Source organism: Mustela putorius, unplaced genomic scaffold (assembly GCF_011764305.1).
Source record: "Mustela putorius furo isolate JIRA1106 unplaced genomic scaffold, ASM1176430v1.1 tig00537350_pilon_pilon_pilon, whole genome shotgun sequence".
Lineage (NCBI taxonomy): Eukaryota > Metazoa > Chordata > Mammalia > Carnivora > Mustelidae > Mustela > Mustela putorius.
The window spans coordinates 5442432-5457136 of NW_025422471.1; positions in this window are offsets into that span (position 1 = coordinate 5442432).

The following is a 14705-nucleotide window of genomic DNA, read 5'->3' on the forward strand; positions in this document are numbered from 1 at the left end:
CCTAATAAAAATGTCCCAAGTAGAGAGTGAGAGGAGGGCTGTTAGCGAAGTGTGCCCCATTGTGTCCTACTATTTCCACTCTTCGTCCCAGGTCGCTGCCTGCCCTCCCTCCAAGCCCAGGCAAGAGGGGCGGACCATTAACAGAAGTACAGGAGACTGGAAAAAAATTAATTAAATCAAATTAAAAAAAAAAAAAAAAAAACACAGAAATACAGGATACCTGCCTGCTTCGAGGTCTGCAGAATACCAGGCACCCGAATCAGTCCTGCCGTGGGATTTTTGAAAGACGGTAAAACAAGGTAGGAAAGCATGTTCTCCACTTGGAGAGGAAGCCAGTGCGGATTTGAGAAACCCAAGTGCAGAGGGAAGCCTTGGATCACGAGATAGCTAGAGCTGTAGCACACCAGCCATGTGCATATTTCCAGCCACAGAACAAAGTCCAGGGTCCTGGACCATCCTTAGTCTGATAGAGGTGACATCCTAATGGCCACACACCCACCAGCATCCTACACCCACACTCACAGGCCACATCAGGCAGCCTGCCCATCCCCGAGTCTGGCTAAAGAAAGGAAAATGCCTCACTACATAGTGGCGGAGGGGCTCGGTGTGAGCACTTATGGAAACTCCCAGAAATTGTTGGGATGGGGAATACCTGGAGGCAGCCGGAGTTTCCACAGAGGCAGGTATAAACAGAATCAGAGAATTAATTCCCATGCTGTAAGCCTGCTTTTATTCCTAGTTTGTGTGGTCTAGGTGTGAAGTATACACATGCAAGCCTACTACCATCACTTAGACTCTGGCTCACGCTCAGTGCTAGGACCTCAGGAAAGAAAATTAACATGTCAGGGGAGAACAGACCGAAGGAGACCCCTGTGTAGAAGAGACCAGGGGAGGAATGGGCATTGGGATGAGTTACAGTGTTGTGTCTGATGACCAATCTTGCAGGGACAAACCTCCTAACAATACTGGTGGATCCTGGCCCCTGGCCCCTGGCCCCTAGACCCAAGAGGATAAATGCTGAAGGAGAGGCTCCCCTTGAGCCAGTTTAGCCCATTGTATTTTGAAAATTAACTATTAGCAGTGCAAGTGAGAATAAAAAGATCCCATCTAACAATCAAAAGGAATTTTAATGTCAAGAATTTTTTAATGTCTCCTGTTTGCTTTAGTCGAAATTTATCTCAGTTACTCAGCCCTATAACTGAGAAAGAAGTGAGTCACATTGTTTCAGTAATTCAAATCATGTTGCATAAATAAATGGAAAAATGATTCATCCTTTCAGATTTCCCTGAACAAACTACAAGTGAGCTGCCAGTAAGACGAACACCAGGAATGTTTCTCCACAAGAGGGCGCCATTAGGCCGGCAGTCCTTAATAAGACAATCTCAGTAGAACTAGTGAAGATTTTGGAGTTTGATGACAAAGTTATAAGAGGGAAGTAGTCAAATATACAAAAGTCATAGGCAGATGTATCTGGTTCACATACTTGCTTAAATAGTATTGAAATCTCCACAGTGGTTCAGGACGTTAAAAATGTAAATAGCAACATCTGAGCAAGAGAGATAATGTTATCATTCAACTTGAATTTGCCTTGATGAATACTGTGGGATTTTTGTTAATGAATTAATTTTAATAGGCTTTTCTCTACTTAAAAGAGAACTCTGGACGGTGTTTCATTTATTAGAATCATTGGTACATATCCTTTCATGCAATGGCTAAATTGTTACATCAAGTAGGTATCTACTATGATATAAGTCATTCTTAATTTGCTAAACAATGACAATTTTAAGGATTTGGGTATTGCAATGAAGCTGTAATGTAGAATATAGAGGGAGGGTTTTAGAATATCCTATTATCAAAAGAGAGCAACAGGGTTGTTTTTAAAAGCGGGAGAGAAGCAGAAATGTGATCCAGATTACAGTAGAAATGGATTTAAACAAATGTTTTTGAAAAGAGAAAAAAAAAAAAGGCCAGTGGTCCTAAGGAACTCAGAGCCAGATACTTCCAGCAGGAAAATATCAATTCGATGGTTTTTGCAACAGGTACACCCAGTATAGGTTTATTCAGATTATTCAGTCTCTCGTGCCTGTATTACTCTTACACGTAAACCCGAACAGTACTAACAAGTTCTAGTCTTTCACTGTACCCTGTGTTTCCCCTTTCAGCACTTAAAATTGTAACCTGAGCACTGCACCCTTTACTATGGAAGGATAGGCCACTGTAGTCCATAGTCCTAAAGTCTTGTTTTGAGCTAATCAAGGAGATGCAGAATTCAAAAGAATAAACAAATAGCTGAGGTTAGAGCACCACATTCTGCTCCTACAGAGTCCACACAGCAGTGGAAATTCAGAGTGGATTCTATTTAAATTATCTTTCAGTGTGTTAATTATCTATTGCCACATAATTAATTACCCCAATACATAGCACCCTAAAACAGCAGATTTATTACTTGCAGTTTCTTTAGGTCAGGAATTCAGAAGGTCAGCTGGTGGTTCTGGCTCCAGGTCTCAAGAGGAATCAAGACATCAACTCAAGCTGTTGTCACTTCAAGGTCTGACTAATGCTAGAAAATCCAGCTCCAGGACTGCTCACTCCTGGCTATCGGAAGGAGGCCTCAGTTTCTCACCTATGGACTCTCAGTTAACTTCTTGAGGGTCCTCACAACATGGCAGCCGGCTTTCCCAGACTGAGTGGTCTAAGAGAGCAAGGAAGAACCCACATATCTTTTAGCACCCAGACTCGAAAGTCACACTCAGTCACATCCTATTGGTCACCCAGGCTAGCCTTTTCCAACGAGGGAGGAGAAAACATAAGGATATGAACACTAGGGGCTAAAGTCATTGAGAATGCTCTTGAAAGCTGGCTCCACACCCCGCTCGTCCAGTGTTCTGGATACTCATGGCATTCTCATACAGCCAACCGAGATGTAGACAGAAAACCTCTCTGCCGAGGGCCCTTTCTATCTTCTTCCTTCCACAGCCTCTAAGCTCCTCTATATGTTTTTTTCTCTTCACTCTCACCTCCTTCAACCATACCCCCATAGTCTATTGCCTCTTGTTCAACTCTTTTATGCTCCATTGTTGAATTGTTCCCAAGATTTCATTGCTGAGGGCAAGGGAGAAGGAGGAAAAGTCTCCACTGAGGTCAGTCTTAGATTCTCAGTATAAAACCATTAACTTCTTCAAACTATCTTATTAAGATTAACACCGCTTAGTAGATTTCCTGCACTGGATTATGCTAAAGAGTATCTGTCTCTTTCTTGAGTTAAAACCCTGTTTTCTTGGTCTCAATGTGAGTCGGGCTCCAGGTAGGATGAGGAGGGAGAAAGAAAACGAAAACCCTATTACCATGCAATAGTTGCGATCCATAAATCATTTGTAAATTATTCCTTTGACATATACCTCACCTAATAAAATATAAGTTTTCCAAATCAGACATTATCTACCTATTCACTATTTTAATCCCAGTACCTGCCACAGTGTGTGGTGGATAAAAGATACTCTAATAATTGTTTAGCGTAAAACAACAGCCACCTCAGTGATATTATTTAAGAGCCTAAAATTGTCTCCTATGATAGTCTAAAAAAAGTTTCATAAATCTCTCTTGAAATAGAATTGTGTGACCTGAGACAGAATATATTAAATAATGGTAATATACTGATCTCTTAATTAACTAGTATATCTCTGGAAAGCCTAGGTGTTTCAGTTGGTTAAGCATCTGCCTTCAGCTCAGGTCATGATCCCAGAGTCTTGGGGTTGAGCCCTGCATCAGGTTCCCTGCTCAGTGGGGAGCTTACTTCTTCCTCTCCCTCTGTATGCTCTCTCTCTCTCTATCTCTCTCTCTCATTCTTTCAAATAAATAAATAAATATTTTAAAAATAAATAAATATATATAATTCATATTTCTTGGTATGTATTTATAGTGCATCATAACTTAACAATAAATCCAAGCCTTGTATTCCACAAAATCACTTATTGCGCACCAGTTCCATAAATGAAAGCCATCCATGGTAGGTCAATAAATAAATTTATAGCTGTTGGCAGAATTTATTATGAGATCACTGGTGAATTTAAATATTTTGTATGCTAGGTGTACCATAATGGAATAATTTGCCAAACAATGCTGCGTCAACCAACCCACAGCACAACACAGAGACATCATCTGTGATGGGGTTGAGCCGGAAGCATGCTGGGCATTGGAATGATGGAAACTACAGTATCACACTGTATCTCAGCGAGTATCCAAGAACAGAGGCCTCACAGCTGCTATTCTAGGTGCACCTTCTGTGATGCCCCAGCCCCCAACCCACAGAGGAGAGACACCACCAGAAATGAACACTTAAAGAGAGGGGATATATTAGCCTTGGTCCTAACCAGAATCAGCAGACACTCACCAGAAATTCAGAAAGGGGATTTAATTTAAAAGGGACCAGTCTAGAGGCACCTGGGTGGTTTAGTCAGTTAAGCATCCAACTCTTGATTTCAGCTCTGGTCATGATCTCAAGGTCCTGCAATGGAGTCCCCCATCTGGCTCATAATCCGTGGGGAGTCTGCTTGAGGATTCTTTCCCTTTCCCTCTGCCCCTTCCCCTGCTCTCTCTCTCTCTCTATCTCTATCTCTCTCTCAAATAAATAAATAAATCTTGTTTGTTTGGTTTTTTTTTAAGATTTTATTTATTTATTTGACAGAGAGAAATCACAAGTAGGCAGAGAGACAGGCAGAGAGAGAGAGAGAGAGAGAGGGAAGCAGGCTCCCTGCCGAGCAGAGAGCCCGATGCGGGACTCGATCCCAGGACCCTGAGATCATGACCTGAGCCGAAGGCAGCGGCTTAACCCACTGAGCCACCCAGGCGCCCCTAAATCTTGTTTAAAAATAAATAAATAGGGGCGCCTGGGTGGTTCAGTGGGTTAAAGCCTCTGCCTTCAGCTCAGGTCATAATCTCAGGGTCCTGGAATCAAGCCCCGCATCGGGCTCTCTGCTCAGGAGGGAGCCTACTTCCCCCTCTCTCTCTGCCTGCCTCTCTGCCTACCTGTGATCTCCCTCTGTCAAATAAATAAATAAAATCTTTTTTTTAAAAAAACTTTAATAAATAAATAAATAAATAAAAGGGTCGAGTTTTGAAGATATGGCAGGATGTTGAGATAAGACTTAAGAGAAGGTGCAAATCACAGGGACTAGGACTTGTAGAGCAGCCGCCAGCCTCAACAGAGGGATGGGTTGCTGACACCCCGCTGGAGAACAGTGTTAACAGAGTCCTGGAAGGAGCTATGATCTTTCACGGTCAGCCTTATGCTTCTTCCTCCTGCCAATCCCCTCCAAGAAGACAGAGGGGAAGGTGCCCAAAATATCCAAGACAGGAGAGCTTTATGTTATTCCTCTCTAAATTCCTCACATGTAACAGGGTCTGTCAGAGGCCATGAATCCTTTAGGAAATGCCATTTTATGTAAGGTGAACCCGACCTCCCCCCACCCCCCCCCCCCCCCCAGACCTCCTGCTGTGGTATCTGTCAGGTCAGTGTAGCTCCTGGACGCTCCCACCCTTAACACGAGGAGGATAAGAACATGAGGAAATCTTCCTGACGGAAAAAAAAGAAAAAAAGAAAAAAAGAAATAATACACTGCATACTCTAGGGGCGCCCGGGAGGCTCAGTTGGTTAAGCAACCAAGTCTTGATTTTGGCTCAGGTCATGATCTCAGGGTTGTGTGATGGAGTCAGGCAAAAGTCTCCGCACTCAGCTCAGAGTCTGCTTGACACACTCTCTCTCCCTCTCCCTGTGCTCCTGCTCATGCTCTCTCTAAATAAATAAATAAAATCCTCAAAAAAAAAAAAAAAATGCTGTGAAGTCTACATCACTACACAAATACAAGTCACAGGAGATCCCTAAAGGAATGCTGCCTCCTTGTCAATAACACTAAAATGTGATTGCCTAGGATCATTTTGACAGCGAAATGACAGTGCTGACCTTCTCTTTTAAACTATTCTATTCAACAAAATAGGCAATCTAAGGCAGAGAAATCCATATTTATTTCTACATTATTTAATAATTCTATTTTTATTTTTAAAGAAAAAAATCAGTCTTACAAAAGGAAAAAAAATTTCTTAAATTATTAGTTTTGACTTAACCAAGTCTGTGTAAAGATAGAAGTGAGTTGTTCAACACAGTAGCCACTAGTTACACGCAGCTATTTAAATTTAAATTTTCATGAATTAAAATTAAATATAATTAAAAATGCAGTTCCTCAGCCTCACATTTCAAGGGTTCAACGGCCATACTGCAGAACGCTCCCACCTTCACAAAAGGTTCTACTCTACGCTGCTGAGCACAGAGGCTAACATCTGTCTCCAAGTGTTTGGAGGCATATATGAAGTTACAAACTAGGGCCAGGCCCCAGGCCCTAAAGGAATCTATAGACAGGAGACAGCTGGGGCAGCCCATAATGGCGGGGCAGAAAGAGAAGCCAGCAGGAGTCCAGCGATCAGCTGGGCCTGGATGCACAAATTCTCCCATGTTCAATCTTAGCTCCCTGCCCAGGATAAAAAAAAAAAAAAAAAAAAACCCTCGTGAGTCTAATGCTAGGGCAGAAGCCAGGCCAGGGACTGCAAAGTGTCAGCCAGCAAGTATACTGCAAGCATCAGGAAACTGCTGTTCAGAGATCCCTGTGGAGGGCAGGGAGGGCACAGAGCCCCCCAAATCATCCCACAGAGGAGAACCTCCCTGCCAAGGTCCAGAGCAATCAGCATTCAAAACACAGCCCCAGAAGGAAGACCAATACGAAACACTAACAAACCCAGCAGGAATATCCAGAACAACTAACAATTACTGAGTAAATGCTTTATATATATTAACATATGTAAGCCTTACAACCATAAATTATTATGAAAATCAAGTTGTTAAAATCCTTCATAGATAAGGAAACCATCAAATTATAACCAAGGTCACAACACAGGGCTAATGAGGAAAAACAAAACAAAACAAACAAAAAAACCTTACATTGAAAGCAAGAAGAAAGTTTTGCTTTAGAAGGGGCTTTTTAATACCTGTTAGTGATCAACAATCTATAAGATCTGCTTAAAATGCTATCAAATACTAAAATAGGAAAAGCCTAAAAATCAGGTGGGACATATGGTGATAGAAGAATAAAGCTATTACCTGATCATATACTACTGAATTCAGAGCAGTCAATAAATGTTTCATTTTTATAGTTACTTTTAACAGCATGAAACTGACAACATTGTGCTTAGAGCCTTGCCATGCAAATCAAGAAATAAACTCATTGCCGAGGCCAAGATTAATTTCAGTCATAGGTTCATTAAATATAAGTCTGAAAGGACCTTGGGAAGTCATCTGTCTGCTCTCCAACAGACTATGTGAAGTCAAAACCAATAAATGAAAAACTGTTGGGGGCATAATGTAAATGAAATAGAAAGCAAAACTGACCAACTGCTGTAGAAACATTCAGAGAGTAATTGAAGATTAATGATGACTTAATAACACAGAAGGATTAACTAATAGAATATTTATTTGCAAGTCTTTTCAAAAATTCACAAGTTCAAAAATTTGCAACTTCAAAACTTGTTTTTCCTCATCAACTGATTCATCCTTTCACTTCAAAACTGGCAGTAAGATAAGAGACTTAAAACAGTCAAACCAACGAAAGCTGTGAGATAAATAGAAAAACATTCCAACTTCCAGAAAACCATAGCAGCTTAGAGGAGTTTGAAGTAAGTTTCACAAAGACCCTTTCCTTCTCTTTCACCTCCAAATATAAATCATTATTGAAAATTAAACATTTTCCAAACAAAACTTCCTCTCTAGCAAATTATACATTAAAACTCTTTCAACAGTTATTAAGTGGGGGGAAATATCTGTCAAAAACATATGGATATTTTGGGCCAGATTATTTTTTACATGAAAACATATTCATTATGATGAGTCATGGAAAAAATCTTTTATCAGTCTTTTTAGGTTGAGAAAATGACTCTTGAAAGCTATTTCCCATATGAAAGAGGTCTTGAGAAAGAAACCTTGTTAGAAAACCTAAATTGTCTATACGTGTTTAAAGTCGACTAATCTTGGAGAGCAGATAATCAATCTCTGAGAAAAGGAAGAGTAAGTACCGGAAATAATTTCAAGAAGCTGAAACCCTAAACAGTAGCTCGATCTGGGGTTTGTAATTGTGCTCACAGAAGGCACAAATATAACAGCTACCTCATTTTGCTTCCTTCCTGACCTATTGTAATTTTCGAATGTTATACACTTTCCCAAAATTAATTTTATCACCAGCTTCCCATTTTTAACTGAGGACAAAATTAAAAGGAGCCAGTTCCAGCTTTTTGACCTAGCAGCAGTAAATGCCTCAGCCTTACCTTCAGAAATTGATTTGAGTGAACCTTGGTATTAGTATTTTTTTTTTTAAGATTCTATTTATTTATTTGACAGAGAGAGACACAGCGAGAGAGGGAACACAATCAGGGGGAATGGGAGAGGGAGGAATAAGCTTCCTGCTGAGCAGGGAGCCTGATGTACAGCTCGATCCCAGGACTCTGGGATCATGACCTGAGCTGAAGGCAGATGGTTAAGGACACAGCCACCCAAGGCATCCCGGTATTAGTATTTTTAAATGGTCTTCCTTGGATGAAAACTGCTACTCTGGCTTGTTTGTATAGCATATGGGACATGTAATTCCTTTACTAAAAACATCTCCAATCCAAACCAAAGAGACCAGATAGATGCAAACCTTCAGTTAAATTTACAAGCAGAGCGTCAGCCTTGTACGTTCAGTGTTCCCACAGTTGTTCTGCAACTACCCTGTTTCCTAGTCATTCACTATAGTTCTCCACCACGATCCATATCTTAATTGTGAGTCAAAATTCTCATAAATCAACCTTAACTAAATTTAAAAGCTGTTTTTTAAATGATTAAACATAGTAGGTGCCCAGATACTGGCATTTGGGGAGCCTTTATCAAAACTGAAATGTGGACACTGTTTTTACTTCAAATGACCCTCATTGCAAATATATCTAATAGTCATTGAAAAGATACTTTTTGTAATAACATTTGTAATCACATGCATTACTATTTACTTCTATGGGATATTTCACTTTAGTTTGCCGTTGGTTAAAAATTAGTTGAGGATTCTTCAATTGCCCTTTTAGACAGATTTGTCCTCACTGCTTTCAGAGAAGCTCTGGTGTTAATTGGCAGCTCTGGTTGTCTAAACCAAATTTTCTTGTCTCATTTGCCAACTAAGCCAATCATTATTTCAGCTGGGTTTTCACTTGATGAAAAGATCAAGAGAAAGTTCATTTTCCACTCGTAACATGGCATGTAAAACCGCATGATAACGGCCAAGAGGGAAGTGGAAGGTAAGTAGGAAAAATCATTTTCCATTTTTTAAATATAAGGCTGGCTTTTCAATCAGTAAGTCCATTCAGACTTTTATTCAACTGCTGATGTTAAAATTAAATATCAGTGGTGATGCTTTTTATGCCAAAAGAATAACATTTATTATTCAACCAGCGTTCATATTTCCACTCATGTATTTTCTTATTCCACAACAAATACATAAGGTGGAACATCCCTCTTTTAGAGACCCTCACCTTTGAGGCTCAGAAATAGTTAATGATTTTTTTTTTCCAGTGTCAAACAGCAAAAGGATGGTAAGGCGAGACCTAATTCTTAAATTCCCAATTCTTACTTCTTCCCTAATATAAATGTCAACATAAATGAGTCAAAGGCAGGCTATTACTCTCAGTAATTGATCAAGCAACAAGAATTTATTTGCCTACTACCATATCATCAGGCCCCACAAAGATCCAAAAGAGTAATAAAGCATGACCTCATGGAATTTACAAATTAGTCAAGTCTAGCTAAATTACCTATCTAATTTCAGTTAGTGTTAAATGTTAAAGTTTGAATTTTTTCAAGTTACCATTTTCCTTAATATTACCGCAGATGTAACCAAGCAATTAAGAATGTATGACTACAGAACTAATGATCTGATGGCTTCAACAAATAAAAAGCATGAGAGAAAAGAAAAGACAAAAGAAAGAGAGAAAGAGAGAGATGGGGAGAAATCAATAGGTTAAACACTGTTAGGGAAAAGTTCACCCAAATTTAATATGTTGGTGTTGTTTAAGATCCTAATTTGAATAAAACCACTGGAGAAATGTGAACACTGACTGGGCATTTAATGATAGCAAGGAATCTTGCATTTCTTTGCAGAGTTATAATAGTATTTTAGTTGCATGTTTAAAATTCTCTTCAACTTTAAGAAATAAAATTAAAATGTTAGTAACCAGCTAATAATGGCTAGTATTTACTGCACATTTTGTATATCCCAAAGACTGTGCTAAGTATATGGCATATATTATCTTGTTTAAAATTTATAACACTAAACACCGGGTCTTGTTTTATAGAGAAAAGTGAGATTCGGATTCCTTAAAAGGAATATACAAAGTCATAGAGCTGGCAAATGTCTGAGCTAATAATACTTGAAGTCAAGTCTGTCTGATTATAAAGCTCATGCTGTCCATAACCTACCTGTAGTTAATGATGGGGTCTTTGTTTGTTTTTGGTTTTTGCTGTTTTATTTATTTATTTATTTTTTTGATCTATTGTGGCACTCTATGCTTTCAAAGGTAGAAGGAATAAGGAAATTTCGTGGTTTTCTTTCTGAAACCTGAACAATCAAGACTTTTACTGCTGCTGAGTATGTAAGAAATGTCCCCACAAAGAGCAACTCAGATTTTCTTTTGATTGTCCTGGCAAGGAATTTGAGGAATTTCTTAGGGGAGGCAGAAACATTGTTCTTCTCCCAAATTGGTTCTATAAATTCAGCAAGTGAGTGAACACATTCAGGAACAAGGGATATGGCAAAACCAGCCTTTAAATCACTCCAGCTTCAAAATGCTTTGTGCTCTCTAAATCCTTTTGATCATTAAGCCAGCAATAAGTAGGTGTCTAAGTTAGAACATTTTGAGGACTATCTTCCAGAAAGTTTGTAAGAAATACTGCTCCTTTAAATGGAATAAATTTTCTCCAGTAATTTATTGAAGGCAGATGAGACTGCTCCAAGGAGATAGCTTACTGTCATTAGTATATTGAATCCTTCACAATGCTTTAGAAAGTAATTGGATGTGGTAAAACTTGACAGGTCGAAAGATAGGATCGCAGAGATGATTCTTAGCGATACAGGACCTGTAATGTCTCTCAAATGAATGTATTTGTCCTAATGTCACTACTATGTGGAGAGCGGTATGAATAGCATTAATGCATGTTTTAAAATTTGGAAGAAAAAAAAGAACTGTTGCCTGACCACCCATCCATCCTCTTCTCGACATTTGTACCAGAGTATGTAGATTTCACAGCAAAGCGGTGCATATGCCGTACTCTGTGTTTGCAATATATGAGTAAGAAACGGCTAAGGAAAGAGCTAGCAGAAGGGCATTATATCTGTCCTGTGGTCCCAGGGGCTGTCTCTTACCTCCATCTCTAGCAAAAGGTTTTTCCAAAGGGAATCTGCAGTTTCCCCCAAATACAAGGAAGTATTTCCTTTAGAACTTTTCTTCAGTTAATAAAATGTTAAATCTGTTACCAGAGATTTTCAGAAATTTAGAATGGGAGATGGTTTTAGAAACCATATAGTTGAAGTCTCGTTTTTCATATAGAGAAAGGAAACCCATAGTGGTTCCTTAGTTGACTAAGCTAACACAATAGACTTGGTAAACAAAAGAACTGGGACTAGAAATAAAACCTAAAACTTCTGGGGCACCTGGGTGGCTCAGTTGGTTTAATGTCTGCCTTTGGTTCAGGTCATGGGTCCTGGGATCAAGTCCCACATCTGGCTCTCTGCTCAGTGGGGCGCCTGCTTCTCCCTTTATGTCTGCCTGCTACTTACTCTACCTACTTGTGCTCTCTCTCTCTGGCAAATAAATAAATAAAATCTTAAAAAAAAAAAAAACTTAATACTTCTTCAGCGATATGAGAGCAAAACCTGGATATCTTGGGAAATCATACTTAAACCTCAGAGTGACAGTGCACGTTTTAGCTAAATCTTGCCTCTGAAATAAACTATATTCTATGGGATAAAAGAATTAAAAAATTCTTTATGTCATGAGAATAACCCACATCTGGAGAATATTTTTCTCCATTTCAAAGTGAAAGTATTACTGACACATATAGAAAATATTTGAAAGAACTATAAAGAAGTGATAGGTTCCACAAGAAGTAACACACATTCAGGCACCCCATAAAGAATGGCAAAACTTGGATGGTGCATGCACTTTAAAGTACTCTTCACCATCAGGAAAAGTCTCTAATGAAGTCCTGTATTTTAACAGTTCTGAACAATACTGGGTTGTTCATCTGAAAGTCCCTGTGGTATTTTGAATATTTAATCTCTGAATTTAATTCAGAATTCTGAAGGTATATTAGATTTCATATGATCTAAAGTAAAAATTCATAATAAACAATATCATAAGACAGAAAACACTAAAAAAAAAAAGGATATTGAGTAAAATGTTGCAGATGAAGTTACACCAAGAGGCAAATGCCAGTTTAAGGTATATTTTTCGCATCTCTAACATTGGTCTTTGAACTTAATATAGGAACTTTTTCTTAAAAAGATATAATTTATCATGGAATATAAGAATATCAAACTATATATACATATATTTATATTTTAAATCTTGCCCTAAAAACAGTGAATATATCAAGTACTTATTTCAGATTACCGAAGCATTCATATCTGTAGGAGATGCACATGACAGATAGCAAAACAGTAGCAAATTGGAAGGTTAAATCTTCCGAGACATGAAATCAAGCAGAACTGAAATATAATAAATGAATATGATCTTGTCAGAAGCATAAAGGAATAGTCTGAAGGGAATAGTCTAAATTTAAGACAATTTAATATCAAAATAATAATAGTGCTAATGAATTATTATGCACTGAAAAAAAAAAGTCATGGTCTATAAAGTGGAGGAAAAGAGAGAAATTAAGAGAAAGAGAGGAAATAAAGCTGGTTTCACAAACTATTAAGAATTGATAAATCTAAGAGATACACAAGAATTTATTGTACTCTTTAAACATTACTGTGATTTTTTTTTTTATTTTCAAAATAAAATGCTGTAAAAACAGTATTTTACTCTTCTCCCCTCCTCCCAGTATATATAGCAGGAGGAAAAAAGTAAAGAATAAGATTAGACATCTTTTGGTAGGGAGCTAATATTCAAATAAAGTGACCCAGATAAAAGCTCAAAGATGATAGGATTAAATGATTAAGTAAGTGGGAGGCTTAAATCCAATCAGTTCTTTGGACATTAACCTTTTTTAAAGAAAAGAATATGTAAATAAGAAAAAAATGGTGTGCTTATTATATATGAAAGGGAAGTTCAAAGGTCTTATTTTGGTTTTCTCAGTTTCTAGCACTCTCTCTAGCACAGAGGGTTCTGACAACCATAGAACAGTGTGTTAATTTGACAGTTAAACTGCCATTCTGGAAATGGATATATTGAGTACCAGTTTATGAGGGTGGCATAAGCCATTTAAATGATCTAGTTGTCCTGCTCATGAAAACTAATCTGTAGATTTTGGCTGGGGGAAGGGAGAAAGGAGCCACATTGACTCCTCAGTAATACTCTGTTCCTTTGGCAGATATATTTCTCTTGACAATCTGATTGATACGTCAGTCTCTCCTAGTTTTAGTGAGTGTACGTGGTTAAGTATGCTTAGTGATGAGGAAAAATTATGTTTCTGAGTATTTGGATATGTGAACATGAAAAAGAGAACCTGAGGCATGGTAGATAAAGGAATGCTTCTTAAAGTAATGCTTTTATTTTATTTATTTCTAAAGTGACCTTGAAGTTTAGTAATAATACTGGTATGAAACTGATGTTGAAGAGTGAGAAACAGATCTTTTTTTAGTGTTATAAAACTTCTTCAGGGACGCCTGAGTGGCTCAGTTGGTGAAGAGGCTGCCTTCGGTTCAGGTCATGATTCCAGGGTCCTAGGATCGAGCCTCGCTTTGGGCTCTCTGCTCAGCAAGGAGCCTGCTTCCTCCTCTCTCACTCTGTCTGCCACCCTGCTTACTTGTGCTTTCTCTCTACCTCTAAAAAAAAAATCAAAACAACAACAATAAAAACAAAAACATAAAAACAAAAAAATACTTCTTCAGAAAAGTCAAAAGAGCTTTGATACCCTTTCCTACAGGAAATACAGAATCTCTGCCAAGAGAGGAGATCTCAACAGGATATTTCAGTTGGTTGGACGACTGCCTTCGGCTCGGGTCATGATTCTGGAGTTCCGGGATCGAGTCCCGCATCAGGGTCCCAGCTCCATGGGGAGTCTGGTTCTCCCTCTGACCATCTCCTCACTCATGCTCTCTCTCACTGTCATTCTCTCAAATAAATAAATAAATAAATCTTTAAAAAAAAAAAAAAAAAGTGCTCTCAGATGGCCATTTAGGAACAAGCACAATGAGAATTTTATAAATATATATATATATATATAGTCTAATATATATATAATATATGTAATACTATATATAATATATAGTATTAATATTATACATTATGTATACATATGTGTACATACATTAAACATTATGTATACGTAATGTATACATATATACATTATTATATAGTATTAGTATTATATATAATATATATTATACATATATGTATAATATATAGAGATTAGTAGACTA